Source organism: Vicugna pacos, chromosome 3, assembly GCF_048564905.1.
Source record: "Vicugna pacos chromosome 3, VicPac4, whole genome shotgun sequence".
In the NCBI taxonomy this organism is placed as follows: domain Eukaryota; kingdom Metazoa; phylum Chordata; class Mammalia; order Artiodactyla; family Camelidae; genus Vicugna; species Vicugna pacos.
The window spans coordinates 5,601,208-5,613,826 of NC_132989.1; the positions used below are offsets into that span (position 1 = coordinate 5,601,208).

The window sequence follows — 12,619 nt, forward strand, 5'->3', positions numbered from 1 at the left end:
AATACATCTAATCAAGGAGGTGAAGACTTATACATGGAGAATTACAAAACATTGATTAAGGAAATTAAAGACTTCAAAAATGGAAAGATATTCAATGCTTCTAGATTGGAAGAATCAATATTGTTAAAAATGGTCACACTGCCCAAGGAAATCTACAGATTTAAAGCAATCCCTATCAAAGTACCCAGGACATATTTCACAGAACTAGAATAAATTGTAATAAAATTTATATGGAATCACAAAAGACCTAGAATTGCCAAAGCATTACTTAAGAAAAAGAAAAAGGCTGGATGAATAATCTTCCCAGACTTTAGACAATACTACAGAGCTACAGTGACAAAACAGCATGGTCTTGGCATAAAAACAGACATATGGATCGATAGAACAGAATACAGAGTCCAGAAATGAGCCCATAAACTTTTGGTCAATTAACTTTAACAAAGGAGGCAAGAACATACAATGGAATACAGACAATCACTTCAGTAAATGCTGTTGGGAAAACTGGACAGCTGCACGTAAATCAATGAACCTAGAACACTCCCTTACACCATACACAAAAATAAACTTAAAATGAACTAAAGACTTAAACTTAAGGCAAGACACAATAAACCTCCTAGTAGAAAATATAGCAAAACATTATCTCATATATATCTAAAAAAGGTTCTCCTAGGGCAGCCTACCCAAGAAATAGAAATAAAAGCAAAAATAAACAAATGGGACCTAATTAAACTTACAAGCTTTTGCACAACAAAGGAAACCATAAGGAAAACAAAGCAACAGCCTATGGAATGGGAGAAAATTTTTGTAAATGAAACCGACAAAGGCTTGATTTCCAGAATATATAAACAGCTCATATGACTTAATAAGAAAAAAACAAACAAACAAGTTCAAAAATGGGCAGAAGACCTAAATAAGCAATCCTCCAGTGAAGACGTACACATGGCCAATAGACATATGAAAAAATACTCAATATCACTAATTATCAGAGAAGTGAAAATCAAAACTACAATGAGGTATCACCTCACACCAGTCAGAATGGCCATCATTTCAGAGCCCACAAATGATAAATGCTGGAGAGGCTGTGGAGAAAAGGGAACCCTCTCACACTTTTGGTGGGAATGCAGTTTAGTGCAGCCATTGTGGAAAACGGTATGGAGATTCCTCAAAAGACTAGGAATAGACTTACCATATGACCTAGCAATCCCACTCCTGGGCATATATCCAGAAGGAACCCTAATTCAAAAAGACACCTGCACTTCAATGTTCACAGCAACACTATCTACAATAGTCAAGATATGGAAACAACCTAAATGTCCATCGACAGATAATTGGATAAAGATGTACGTTTATATAATGGAATACTATTCAGCCATAAAATGACAACATAATGCCATTTGCAACAACATGAATGTCCCTGGAGAATGTCATTCTAAATGAAGTAAGCCAGAAAGAAAAAGAAAAATACCATATGATATCACTCATATGGGAAATCTGAAAAAAAAAAAGAAAGAAAACAAATGAACTTAAATATAAAACAGAAACAGACTCACAGACATAGAATACAAACTTGTGGTTGCGAGGAGGGAGGGGGTTGGGAAGGGACACACTGGGAGTTTGAGATTTGTAGATACTGACAGGTAGATATACAACAGATAAACAAGTTTATACTGCATAGCACAGGGAAATATATACAAGATATTGTGGTAGCTCATAGTGAAAAAGAATACGAAAATGAGTATCTATATATTCATGTATGACTGAAAAATTGTGCTGTACACCAGAAATTGACACAACATTGTAAACTGACTATAACTCAATAAAAAAAAGAAAGAAAAAAATGGCAATATCATGGAATTCATTTCATTTTAGGGCCAACTAAAAACAAATATTTATGTCACAAGCCATAATAATGCAGAAATAAAACAAAAGTTTTGAAGAAAAAACTAAGGAAAGTGGAAGATGGTGTAAACATACCAATTTCATCATCTTTTACAGCAAGGAAATGAATGGTATTAATCAACAATGATAAATTAGAAAGATTACAAGTAAATACTAGTATAAAGATAGAGTAAGGAAAAGGTTTTCATATACTGAAATTTGGTAGTGAAATTAACACAGAAATACAAAGGGAAAAGAAATATATTTACTACTTGCTCATAGTGTGGATCAATTTTTACTACATTAAATAAGGAACTGTAAGTAAAATACAGAATTAAAGCTAGCTCTGTAGATTCAATGCAATCCCAGTCAAACAAAACCCCTGCACTTATTTTTCAAAAATCCCAGTCTATTCTAGAATTCATACAGAAACTCAAAGGACCCAGAACTGCCAAGGGCACCTGAAAGCAGATTAACAAACCTCAAAGACTGAACACGACCAGATACCAAGACTTATTATAAAAAGATAATGTGGCATCAGCACATGCATTGACTACGTAGTCAGTGAAAGTCAATAGAGAATTGTGAAATAGAACTGTATGTGGTTGATGGCCAAGGTGGCCTCATAATGCAGTGGTACATTTTTCAATAAGTAGTTTTGTATTAACCAGGCATTAATTAGTCTTCTATGGTACCATAAAAAATTATCACATATGTGCTGGCTTAAAACAATCCAAAGTTATTACCCACCATTTCTGTGGGTACTGGTATAGGTGAACTGGATCTTCTGCTCACAAACTCAAAAGGCTGCATAGGAGGTGCTTGCTGTCAGGGCTGGAGACTCATTTAAGTTTCTGTGTCCTCTTGTACATACATGGTTGTTGCTGGAATTCATTTTTTTTTTTTTTGGTTGCTTAGCTCAAGCCCTCAGCTGATAGAGACCATCTGCTATTCCCTCACATATGGGTCCCTCTCCAAAATCGAAGTTCACTCCTTCAAAGCCAACAGGAGAACTTCTCTCATGCTTTGAAGCTCTCCCTTCAGAAAGGGCCAAGTCCCTCCGAAGGACTCATCTGAGTAGATCAGATCCAGTTAAAATAGTCTCCCTTTTAATGAAATCAAAGTCGGCTGACTTGAGGCCTTAATGACATTGGAAAAATCACTTTACCTTTGTCTATAACATAACCTAATCAAAAGTAAAATCCATCATGACAATCAATCTTTACATACTCTAGGGGGTGAGATTATACTGAATACCAAGGGCAGGAAACTTATAGGACATCTCAGAATTTTCTCACCACAGTCAGATACCCATAGAGAATGAAAAAAAAAAAAAAAGGAAAGGGAAACAGAAGAAGCAGCAGCTAAACACCTTCCTCACACTATAAAGAAAACCCAATTCTCATCTTACCTTATAACAAAAATGAATGGATTGCAGATTTAAGTGTCAAAAAACTGATTTAACAAAAATGTAGGACAAAATGTTATGTTAGTGATCTTGGTTTTGACAAATATCTCCTAAAATGGTAAAATAATACAAAGGAAAATAATAAATTGGACTATTTCAAAGTTAAGAACTTTTGTTTATTAAAAACATGATAAAAATCTAAGTTGTGAGAAGACATTTGTAATTATATATACAACCAATAAGTCTATCCACCACATGTAAAGAATTCCTACAAATCACTATGAGTAACACAGAAAATTCAGTGGTACAGTGGGCAAAAGACCTGTGAAGGCAGTTGAAAAAATATATGCCAATAGCAAAAAAGCACATGAAAGACACTCAACTTGATTTACAGTCAGAGGAATGCAAATGAAAAACACAGTGAAACATACCAACACTTACGAGAGCAGCTAAAATTTATAAAAGATTAAAATGCTAAGTATTACACGGCATATGAATAAACTGGAAACTGCTGGAAAACTCTTTGTGCCTCCTAAAACTGAACATACCTATACTCATCTACAGCAATCACACTCCTAGATTACACCTAATAAATACATACCCAAACATTAATGCACCATGAGACAGATCAGCATGCTCCCAGCAGAAGTAATCCTCATATCTATAAAATGTCAACTCCACAATGCCCTTCAATACAATAGTGGAAGAATCATGATATATTCATGTAACAGAATAATATTCAGAATACAAATGAATGTTCTACAAAAACACACACCTTTGAGATAAACATCCAAACATAAAGTTTAGCAAAATTAAGTCGCACAAAACACATAATGATTATACAATTTACATACAGTATGTAAAAAAAAACCCCAGCAAAACGAATCTATACTGTTAGAAGTCAAGATTAAGTTTCCTCTTAATGAGTGAAGACACTTGAAGGGATATGTGAGCAGATAGTTGAGGTTTGGGTAGAGTTACTCCGTTGAGCTGGATGCTGTTTCCGTAAATGTGTAAAGATTGTAAAAGTTTTTCAAAAGGCACACTTCTAAGATATTTGTACTTCTATGTATAATTATAAGGCAAACTAAAAGTTTTTTACAAATAGGATAGGATGTCTTTAATTGCAGTTAATTTCCAAGTTAAAAAAAATGATAAAAGACATCACAAAACATTTCAATCAAGAAAAAAAAAAAAGCCCAAGTAACATCTTGAAAATCAGACAAACTTTTATTTGAGAGACAGAAAAAGAAAATGAGAGAGAGACATGAAATGATGAAACTGGAAATCCATAATGTATATCTAACAATTTGGCAAATGCACAAACTGGTCACCCATGAAGATGGCAGTATAAACAACCTCTGAAATTTGCAACTCCACAAAAGCAACAAACACCTGGCAAAAATCATCATAATCAACACTTTCAGAATTCTGGAAAATAATGAAAGATAATCAAAAATGGTATAGTTTTGCCCTAAGAATAGACAGTCTAGTCCAGTGAACCAGAGTTGAGAATTCAAAAATAAACTCATACATCCATGGCCAATTGATTTTTGACAAGGATGGCAACACCAGTCAATGGGTTCAAACAGTTTCTTTAATAAATAGCGCTCAGACGCTAGGATACCCACTCATAAAAGAACGGCGGTAGGCTGCCTACAGCAACCATATACAAAAATTACCTGAAAATGGATCAGTAACCTAAATATAAAGGCTCTCATGACTGACCTTATTTGGAAGAAACTTTACAGTAAATTTTCATGACCTTATATTTGGCAGTGAATACTTACATACGAAAACCAAAACATGAGCAACAAAAGAAAAAATAGATAAATTGCACTTTAAAACGGAAAACCTCTGTGCTTTAAAGAACATGATCAGAAAAGTGAAAAGACAAATAGTAAATGTAAAGGGGATTTGTCTTCAAAATATATAAAGAATGCTTACACCTCAAGAACGAAAAGAGAAATGTCCCACTTAAAATATGGGAAAAGGGCTTATTGAAGTCCACAGTTATACAAATGGCCATCTGAAAAGATGCTCTGTATAACTGGTCATGAGAGGAATGCAATTCAAAATCACAATGATACATCACTTCACACCCACTGAAAGAGCGAGAACAACAAAAACATATTAAAAACCTAAGGAGAAAAGTGTAAAATAATGTGTTCCTGACGATGTGGCAGGAATGTAAACTAGTGTGGCCACTGTGGGGAACAGCGCGGCGCTTCTTCCAAAAAGCACAGAATTACAACCAGCCCAACAGTTTACTGAACACAGAGACCCAGACACATCAGCGAGAAAGGATCGGTAATCCAGTAACTACTGCTGTAGAGCGAACGGGAAAAAATATTAAATTTGGATAATTCATACTTTAAGTGAAATTAATTCTAAGTTGAGAAACAAGGTAGGAAGTAAATAAAATCATAAGAAAACTAGCAGAAAATGTCACGTAATCTCAAACCAAAGACTATTTCCACAAGCAAATGTCCTAAGTGGGAAAATATAGGCGAGACCCGGGATACACACACATTTGCACACAACCTTCACGACCGAAACCCCAACCAAGAAAACCAGGAACACCACGCATGGTCGTCCGGGCCCCGGTCCCGACAGTGCCGCAGGAGGACCAGACCTCCGACCCCCGCGCACCAGGTTCCTCGGAGAAGCGCGACCAGGCCGAGGGCTCCCAGAGGCCTGCAGGCCAGAGGGCGGGTGGCCCGCCCCGCAACCCCAGCCCAGTCGAGAGGGACCTCACGCCCAGGACCGAGGGTCGTCGGCACACCCCGCACCCGAGGCCCGCGCCCCCACCACGTGCAGCTCCGAGAAGCTCAGAGAACTGCAGACTCACCCTCTGTGGAGGCCGTCCTGTCAGAGGCTCCTCGGGGGCGCTGTCTCCTGAGGGGCCGACGTCCTGTCAGAGGCCCCGGAGGGAGCGGAGGCGGCAGGTCTGACAGCAGAAGCGCTGGGCCTGGCCACCTCGCTCTCCGCTCCAGACCACAGCTTCCAGAAAAAGCCCTCGATGCATCCTGGGGTTCCGTCCGGCTGCCAGGTTTATATGCGTAGGGTTTACGTCTGTGGGGTTTACGGCAGGGGTTTACGACTTGGGGGAGTTTACGACTTGGGGGGCTTTACGACTTGGGGGAGTTTACGACTTGGGGGACTTTACGACTTGGGGGACTTTACGGCTTTGGGGGTTTACAGTTAGTGGTGTTAGTCTGGGTCCCGCTTCTGTGGCTGCCGCCGTGGGCCAGCTCTACTGCCTGGCTCTGGTGGCCCGGCCACTCCCGCCCCTGGCTCCCACGGAGGTGAGCCGTGCGGGAGGAGATCTTCAGCGGCCTCACCTGCGACACACAGGGGAGGGCACAGAGCCAGGAGCCCCGTCTTCGTCTTCGTGGACGAGAGGCCTCCGAGCTGCAGCCTGAGGGGCGACCGCACCAGAAGGCCAAAGGTAACCTGTGTCCCCTCCCTCCGCGCGGCCTCCACATGGGTGTCCATAGGGACAGTAGGTCCTTGAGCAACACGGGCGTGAGGTGTGCGGGTCCACTCACAGCAGAGTGTTTCAGTAAACGGGTGCTCTAAATATGCACACCATAAGCCAACACATCTTAAAATGTTTCTCCCGTGGATTAAAGGAAAAGCAGGGAGTTGTGGTTTTCACAAAGTACGAGAGGGATTTTTTTCCCCACTCCCTAGTTTCCCACGTTGTATAATATGCTAATGTTTGTTGTGAATCTGCAAAAGGGCTGCATGCCACTTGTGTGTGCTGTAAGATTTCTAATTGCTACCTTCAGCTATTTCTAAGATCGTTAAGTAGTCAAAGTGGGTTTATTTTGAATGTCAGTTATCCAAGAGCTTTAACTACTACGTTTTGTCACATATAGTTCACAATGTGGTTCAAAGACGCTGAATTACTTTTCCATAAACCATTTCTTTGGGTCATTGTGTCCTAAACTATATAATGGGGTTGGGGATCATCTGACTTCCTCACTGTCTCTGCATTTGCTCTCCCAAATGGAAGAAGCAGTATATTCCATGTGTCCTACTGACTCTTCTCACTAGTCTGTAAAAATCATTACCATTTATCCTTAATATGGAACATTGTACTGAAATATCAGCATATATTTTAAATTTCTAGAACACATCCAGGAGGCTATCCTCTGTCGTGTTTTTGCCATTTAGCAATCATTTACATCAATAAAAAGCCATAAAAACGTCAAGGAGCATTTTTTTTCCAGATTGCCTGTGGTAGTTTTCAGTAGCAGAATTTTGAGGCATCAATTTTTGATTCTAGGAAAGTCTATTTCTTAACTTAGTTCCATAAACTGTAGGACTGGCATCATTATTTTTTATCAGCTATTTTTATTTCATTTTTGTTGTATATGTCTTTCTGTTTAATCTTTCTTTGTGTCATATATTAGGGGTGGATTGCAAGATTGTCAGAAAATCAGTTTCTTTACCCTTGGGCCCATATCCTCTGTGCTCCCTATAACTAAGGAAAAAAAGATTCCTTGAGAACATGTGGTTTCCTCCTGTTGAGGATCCCTCCAGGTATTCAGGCATCTACCTGCTGAACAGTGTCCTCTGCTCTAAGTTGCAAAATATTTTTATTCTCACTTAGTGTATTTTTGTGTTTGTGTAATTATAACAATTTCTCTCTTTCCTACCCCCGCAACCACTCCATATACATAAAGTCAAGAGAAAAGGACAGGAGAAGTGGAAAGAAAATCACAAAATTCAATTGGAAGAGGTCCCCAATAGTGGAACTTTAATTTTCATTGCACTTGGCTCTGTGGCCAGCAGGCCAGCTGCTTGACTTCCCCTGGCCTCATTTTTGTCCTCCAGTGTTAATTTGTTTGCCCTTTGTCGCTGGCTCCTGTTGCCCAGAATCCCTGGAGTTAATCCCATCACAAGGGAACTCGTTAACTCTGGGACTATATGTGACAGTATTAATCGTGCAGTTAGTCTTGGATGGGCACAGTGATGCCCATGCAGTCTCCTGCAGAGGAAGGAACGTAAATCTAAGCTGGGCAACTCTTCTTTCTGGCACCTGCATGTGGGACATTAGATACTGTAAATTGTGTATGGTGTCAAATGAGTAGCTAGTGTTAATGTGTCACAGATTGAGTGGGACTCTGGGTTAAAGTCCTAAAGACAAGAAGAATGTCAAAACAATGGTTCTCAGTTGTAGAAATGATCAGTCTGATTCTTCCCGGCTTCAGCTGACTTGGAACTAAATGGATGCACACGGTTTTTAACTACTTAATCTCCTTATTTCATCATATGTAAAACTTCAATAATCTTAGCTTCTTCCTGTTTGTTGTCTCAATATCCTGTTGGGAGTTAAATGTTAATGATTTTCACTGAGCCCTCTGCAGCATTTCTTGCATTCTATTGATATTGCATTCAGTCTCTAATTGTGATTGTCCACTTTGCATTGGCTGTGTACAGAGTTTCTGGACTAGAGTTTCTTTGGTTTTAAATTATTCTATACTGTGCAGGCATATTTATCTTGAAAAGGAAAATTCAAACAAAACCAAAACCCTCCTACAAGGCCTATGCTATCCAAATGATATCTACGGATGTTTGTATTCCTTAAAGAAGTGACTCAAATTTACCTTATAAGTATCGTATCCTGTTATGTGGCATAGTTAATATATGAAATAATCATGCTTCCAATTTAGTTTCTTTTTCCTTTTTCAGATAAAACCCTACCATGTACTCTCCATTTCTATATTTGTTTCTTACTATCAGGAAATTCTTTGGTCTTCGATTGCTCTCCTTCTCATCTCTTTAAGAGCAAGGTGAATACAACCCAGACCTTCTCCTCTATAGATTCCTCTCCCAACTCTGCATCCTGACAGTGAACCTCTTACACTGATCATAAGATGCATACTCTCACATGTTTTATCATGTTCCTGCCTTATTTATGTATCCATTTGGTAGACTGTGAGAATGTACTATGGTGTTTGTAATTCCTGTATTTCCTGTGAAATTGCATTACCTTTATATAAAAAATTATATTGAGGAAAAGGTGTGAAACATCTCAGCATTAATGCATTTTAGCTTTTATTTCATCCTCAAGGTAGATGGAAAACATATGATCAATGAGAACAGGAATGCCACTTCATGAGATAATCAAGGATATCACACACCAGGATTCTCTGCTTTGACCTTTTCTCTTTAACTGTTTACAAACTTACTTCTCAACATCCAGATCTTAACTGCCAGGGAATTGACATAAAATCCTTGCAGTTTCTGTTTAATGTGATTTAATCACTCTGGAGTGAGTAATCAAACTGAGAGTAATGCTGTGGACTAATGACAGCACCTTCTCTGGGTTCATTCTGGTAGGTTTTTCTGACCGACCTCAGTTGGAGCTGGTTCTCTTTGGGGTAATCATGTCCCTTTACCTCATGACACTCCTCGGCAATGCTGCCATCATCCTAGTATCCCTCTTGGACTCTAAACTCCACAATCCCATGTACTTTTTCCTCTCCCATCTCTCATTACTGGACCTTTGCGTCACCAGCAGTATTATTCCTCAGCTTCTAGTCAACCTGGGGGTCCAGATAAGTCTATCACGTATGGAGGCTGTGTGGTTCAGCTCTATGTCTCCCTTGCCCTGGGATCCACAGAGTGTGTCCTTTTGGCTGTGATGTCCTACGATCGCTATGTCGCAGTCTGTCGTCCTCTGCATTACGCCTCTGTCATGCACCCTCGGCTCTGTCACATCCTGGCATCTATGACGTGGCTCAGTGGTCTGGCAACCACCCTCATACAGTCCGCTCTCAACCTGCAGCTGCCCTTCTGTGGGCATCGCCATGTGGATCATTTCTTCTGTGAGGTTCCTGTGCTCATCAGGTTGGCTTGTGTGGACACCGCCTTCAACCAGGCAGAGCTCTTTGTGGCTAGCGTCTTATTCCTGGTGGTTCCCTTGTCGCTCATCCTGATATCCTATGGGCACATCACCCAAGCAGTTCTAAAGATAAAGTCAGCCATTGGATGACGTAAAGCATTTGGAACCTGCTCCTCCCACCTGACGGTGGTGATAGTCTTCTATGGAACCATTATCTTCATGTATCTGCAGCCAGCCAAGAGGAGATCCAAGGACCAGGATAAGTTTGTGTCCCTCTTCTACACTGTGATGTCCCCCATACTTAACCCCCTTATCTATATTCTGAGAAATAAGGAAGTGAAGGCAGCACTGAAAAAAATTCTGAGGAGGGGGAGGGTATAGCTCAGTGGTAAAGTGCATGCCTAGCATGCCCGAGGTCCTGGGTTCAATCCCTAGCACCTCTATTAAACAAACACACAAATAAATAAACCTAATTACTTCCCTCCCTCCGAAATATTTTAAAAAAGAACAAAAAATTCTGAGGATAACTTTATGATTCAGTGGGACATGATTATTAAAAGACATTTAGAAGAGAGTTATTTAGACTGATTAATGGATAATGACTCAGTAAATGATTTGGTCATGTTCATAATTTTATAAGTGAGTTTTAGTAGAAAAAATTTTAAACAGAGTTTGAATTTTCCACTTGGACGGACCTGAGTTTGAATACCCATTCCACCACATAACATCTGTGTGACCTGTACAATTTGCATAACCTGTATGTTATCTATAAACTGGGCTGCATAATATTGAGCAACCCAAACTAAAATTAGATTATTCTAGATGTTTTATTGTGTATAAAGTTTATTCATAAAATCAATTTATTTAGTAGGTATAACCATATGCTATATGGGTATAACTGTAATTTTTCTTTTGCAGAGATAGAGATATTTTGACCTGTTGCTTGTAAAAGAAAGAGCAAAACATAAATGTCAGTGGCATTATTCTTTCAACTAGCCATGGATTCCAGGACCCCTCAGCTTGTGGGAAGTTCCCCTGACTGAGTCCCATTATACACTGAGCTCACCTCTATTGCTGCGTTTTCCCTCCTGCTTGCAAGTTTCTGATTTTTTGTATTTCTTTCCTTAGTAGGTTTTTGGAGTCATCACAGTTTAAAGTCTTTACACAGGTGACTCCCAGATTTCTGTTCCAACACGAATATTTCATAGTCTGTGTTCAACTATGTATTTCACTTCTCCACCTGGGTGTATTAAAACAACCTCAAATCAGCACATCCAAACTAAATCGAAAGCTCCCTGATTTTGTTTGTTTTCCCACACTATTCCCAGTATCACAAAATGGAACATACATCATCCCAACTCCTGTCTCCTATTTCGCCTGCTGTATGTAACCTAGACACAGTCCTGTGGATTTTACCTTTTAGCTATCTCTCTAGTCTAACCATTTCTTTCCATTTTAATTTTCTACCACCAGTGCACTTCTAAGATGATCTCCTTATAGACAGATGATATTTATTTAAGTGAATTAAATACATCTTCCCTTATACCTTTTATCATTTTGGATGTTGCTAGGTACATGCAATGTTTAGTGCATCATGGATCTTATGTTTGCCTTATCTCCTTTATGAAATGCATTTGTTTATTAATAATTACTGAGGCATTGAACATGCAGATGTGAACAAAACAGCACCCACGCTTTTATATGCTAATGGTCCAACTCAGTCGACTGGGAGATTTTCCCTCTGTGATGGTATCTATTGGCAAACAATAGAAGACATTAGGGGGAAAAACCCTCACTTTCAGCATATTGATTGTAGAATCAAATCTGTCTCAAAGAAGTGATAATATTAATGGTTATGTGTTTTTATTATATTTGGATTTTTGATATTAAACTGATATGGTTGCTAAACAACATCATCTAGGCAGTAGCACCCCACCCTGAAGAAAGAGGAAAGAGTTTATATTGTTATTTGCTAAATCACAAATATGTTAATATGTGTATAAGAAAGGAAAGAATCCATGAGTGAGTTTTAAAGGGGCTGACAGCTTATAACAGAAGCCAAATAGTTTTCAAGTGATATATTTTAAGTGACAGGGAGGACATTTTTTAAAAAAATCATTAGAAGATTTATATATATATACACCTAGCAGGATATGGTTGGAAATAGAATGTTCTCCCTCATGCTGAGGAGAGCACAAACATCTCTGAACTCCAAGTAAACTGGGGCTTAATAATTTAGAAAAATATATAGGAAAGGAAAATCAGTTTATGGAGCACACGCACTGACAGGTTTTTTCTTTTTCTCTTTTGTAATGTGAGTGCCTGATTTGTGGTTTGATTCAATGGGGGATCCATTTCAATGGGGAATCCACCTCAAAGGTGGCTCTCTCCAACAGACATGTTGCCAGCCACTTGACAAGGTAATCAATCAGGCCACCTTCTCCCACTGAGGTGCTTTTGTTTTAGAGATTTTA

At 39.0% G+C, this 12,619-nt stretch overlaps 1 protein-coding gene and 1 pseudogene across 1 annotated transcript in view; one reads left to right on the forward strand and one right to left on the reverse strand.

The window, feature by feature from the left end:
• LOC140690902 (adenylate cyclase type 2-like) overlaps positions 1-6,305 on the reverse strand; it is a 101,917-nt gene extending 95,612 nt beyond the window's left edge. Inside the window, exon 1 of the mRNA XM_072953053.1 lies at positions 6,138-6,305. The gene's annotated coding sequence lies outside the window, so the exon portion shown is untranslated. The remainder of the gene's footprint in view (positions 1-6,137) is intronic.
• Positions 6,306-9,594: 3,289 nt separating this feature from the next.
• LOC140690439 (olfactory receptor 2G6-like) lies at positions 9,595-10,526 on the forward strand (annotated as a pseudogene).
• The last annotated feature ends 2,093 nt before the right edge of the window (positions 10,527-12,619 follow it).